The 3,837-nt window shown below is 38.4% G+C and overlaps 1 non-coding gene across 1 annotated transcript; it reads right to left on the reverse strand.

Moving 5' to 3' along the window:
* Nucleotides 1-2,535: 2,535 nt before the first annotated feature.
* On the reverse strand, nt 2,536-2,639 carry LOC127742409 (small nucleolar RNA R71). The gene has a single exon (XR_008003635.1). It is a non-coding gene; the product is annotated as a small nucleolar RNA R71 (small nucleolar RNA).
* Between the last annotated feature and the right edge of the window lie 1,198 nt (nt 2,640-3,837).

A 3,837-nucleotide genomic window follows, 5' to 3' on the forward strand; every position in this document is an offset into this window, starting at 1 on the left:
ATTCATTGATATTTTGGAATTTATAATATATTCTCTTCTTTTTATCCTATCTGATTTTTAGTTGCTTGGGGACAAGCAACAATTTAAGTTTGGTGTTGTGATGAGCGGATAATTTTTACGCTTTTTGGCATTGTTTTTAGGTAGTTTTTAGTAAGTTCAAGCTACTTTTAGGGATGTTTTCATTAGTTTTTATGTTAAATTCACATTTTTGGACTTTATTATGAGTTTGTGTGTTTTTCTGTGATTTCAGGTAATTTCTGGCTGAAATTGAGGGACTTGAGCAAGACTCTGAAAAAGGCTGACAAAAGGACTGCTGATGCTGTTGGAATTTGACCTCCCTGCACTCGAAGTGGATTTTCTGGAGTTACAGAACTCCAAATGGTGCGCTCTCAATGGCGTTGGAAAGTAAACATCCAGAGCTTTCCAGCAATATATAATAGTCCGTACTTTATTCGGAAATTGATGACGTAACATGGCATTGAACGCCAAGTACATGCTGCTGTCTGGAGTTAAACGCCAAAAACACGTCATGATCCGGAGTTGAACGCCCAAAACACGTCATAACTCGGAGTTCAACTCCAAGAGAAGCCTCAGCTCGTGGATAGATCAAGCTCAGCCCAAACATACACCAAGTGGGCCCCGGAAGTGGATTTATGCATCAATTACTTACTCATGTAAACCCTAGTAGCTAGTTTAGTATAAATAAGACTTTTTACTAGTGTATTAGGAGTCTTTTGACCATTCGGTCTTTTGGACCACGTTTCATCTTTGGTCTCAGTTTTGTTTTATTCTTCATCTTAGGAGGCCATTGAGCACGTTTCAGGGGGCTGGCCATTCGGCCATGCCTAAACCTTTCACTTATGTATTTTCAACGGTGGAGTTTCTGGACACCATAGATTAAGGGTGTGGAGCTCTGATGTACCTCAAGTTTCAATACAATTACTATTACTTTCTATTCAATTCTCTTTTATTCTTATTCCAAGATATACGTTGCACAACACTTTGATGAATGTGATGATCCGTGACACTCATCATCATTCTCGCCTTTGAACGCGCGTGATTGACAACCACTTCCGTTCTACTCTAGGCCAGGCGCATATCTCTTAGATTTCCCAACAGAATCTTCGTGGTATAAGCTAGATAGATGGCGGCATTCATGGGGGTCCAGAAAGTCTAACCTTGTCTGTGGTATTCCGAGTAGGATCCCAGGAATTCGGAAAGTCTAACCTTGTCTGTGGTATTCCGAGTAGGATTCCGGTATTGAATGACTGTGACGAGCTTCAAACTCCTGAAGGCTGGGCGTGATGACAAACACAAAAGAATCAATGGATTCTACTCCAACCTAATTGAGAACCGACAGATGATTAGCCGTGCTGTGATAGAGCATTTGGAACATTTTCACTGAGAGGATGGGATGTAGCTATCAACAAGGGTGATGCCTCCAGACGATTAGCCGTGTAGTGACAGCGCATAGGACCATTTTCCCGAGAGGATTAAAAGCAGCCATTGATGATGGTGATGCCCTACATACAGCTTGCCATGGAAAGGAGTAAGAAGGATTGGATGAGAGCAATAAGAATGTAGAGATTCGAAAGGATTCTAGCATCTCCACACGCCTATCTGAAATTCCCACTATTGAGTTACATAAATATTTCTATCCCTTTTTATTTTCTATTTATTATTAATTTTCGAAACCCATAACCATTTAATCTGTCTAACTGAGATTTACAAGGTGACCATAGCTTGCTTCATACCAACAATCTCTGTGGGATCGACCCTTACTCACGTAAGGTATTACTTGGATGACCCAGTACACTTGCTGGTTAAGTTGAACGGAGTTGTGAGCTCCTCTAACAGTGCCTGGAACTTTTTTATCACAATTTCATCCACCATCTACCTTATCTCTCTATTCTTATTTTCCTCTGACACCTCAAGGAATCTCTATACTGTGACATAGAAGATTCCATACTTTCTTTGTTCTCTTCTCTTTCATATGAGCAGGAACAAGGAGAAAGGCATTCTTGTTGAAACTGATCCTGAACCTGAAAGGACCTTGAAGAAGAAACTAAGAGCAGCTAAAGCACAATACTCTGAAGAGGACCTGGCAGAAATTTTCAAAAAAGAAGGAGACATGGCAGTCGAACCCAACAACAATGCCAGAGATGCAAGGAAGATGCTTGTTGACTATATTGCACCAACTTCTGACTTCTATGGAAGAAACATCTCAATTCCTACCATTGGAGCAAACAACTTTGAGCTTAAGCCTCAATTAGTTTCTCTAATGTAGCAGAATTGCAAGTTTCAGGGACTTCTATCAGAAGATCCTTATCAGTTCTTGGCTGAATTCTTGCAAATCTGTGATACTGTTAAGACCAATGGGGTTGATCCCGAGGTCTACAGACTTATGCTTTTCCCCTTTGCTGTAAGAGACAGAGCTAGAACATGGTTGAACTCACAACCTAGAGAAAGCTAAACTCTTGGGACAAGTTTGTCAATGCTTTCTCGACCAAATTCTTTCCACCTCAAAAGATGAGCAAGCTTAGAGTGGAAGTCCAAACCTTCAAATAGAAGAAAGGTGAATCCCTCTATGAAGCTTGGGAAATATACAAGTAATTAACCAAAAGGTGTCCTTCTGGCATGCTTCCAGAATGGAGCATCATATGTATATTCTATGATAGTCTATCTAAGTTGTCAAAAATGTCATTGAATCATTCTACTGGTGGGTCTGTTCATCTGAAAACCCCTGCAGAAGCCCAGGAACACATTGAGATGGTTGCAAATAACCAGTTCATGTACACTTCTGAAAGAAATCTGTGAATAATAGGATGACTTAGAAGAAAGAGTTCTTGAGGTTGATACTCTGAATGCTATATTGGCTCAGAACAAAATATTGACTCAGCAAGTCAATATGATTTTTCAGACTCTGATTGGATTGCAAGCTGCATCTGGCAGTACTAAAGAAGCCTTGACGAGTGGATTTCTATCGGTAAAGAAATTCACAAATATAATCGCGTTGTAAGTATAGTTTCTAAACCAACAGAAAATCCTTTCGTGCAAAAGTTTTAGTTGTCACAAGTAACAAACCCAGTAAAATTTATAAACCGAAGTATTCAAACCTCGGGTTGTCTTCTCAAGGAATTGCAGGGAGGTGTGTTTTATTATTGGTTATGGAAAATAGTATTTTTGGGTTTTTGAAAGGTTTGAACAAGAGAAATAAATTGCAGGAATTAATAAATCAATGGCTAAGAAAACTCTTGGCAAGGTATGCAAATTAGAAGTCATATCCTAGTTATCCTTATCAATTGTGATGAGAATTACTCGTTGCTCCCACTTGGTCAACCTCTAACTTTGAAGGTAAGTCAAGTGGATAAATGAATATGAATCCTCAAGTTCCAGTCAATTCGCAAAGAAAGATTAGAGTTAGTGGAATTCAGGCCAATTAGCAACTTCCAATTATCAATCAACAAAAGTGTTTGATAACTCAAGAGTCTCTAATTACTCAACCAAAGCCAAGAATATAGAAAGCTAAATAAAAATCATATATCTGAAATACCTCAAACTGCATAAAATATTCAAATCTAACATGGAAGAGTTCATAAATTAAATTGGGAAAATAAATAAAAGGAACATTGAACCTGAAAATTGAGAAGTAAAAATCCTAATCCTAAAAGAAATCCTAAATCCTAAAACCTGAGAGAGGAGAGAACCTCTCTCTCTAAAAACTACATCTAAATCTAAAATTATGTATATGAGAAGTTGTATCTGTATGGATGCATTCCCCTATTTTATATCCTCTAATCTGTGTTTTCTGGGCAGAAAACTATGTCAAAAATAGTC

The sequence above is a fragment of the Arachis duranensis genome, chromosome 1, assembly GCF_000817695.3.
Source record: "Arachis duranensis cultivar V14167 chromosome 1, aradu.V14167.gnm2.J7QH, whole genome shotgun sequence".
Lineage (NCBI taxonomy): Eukaryota > Viridiplantae > Streptophyta > Magnoliopsida > Fabales > Fabaceae > Arachis > Arachis duranensis.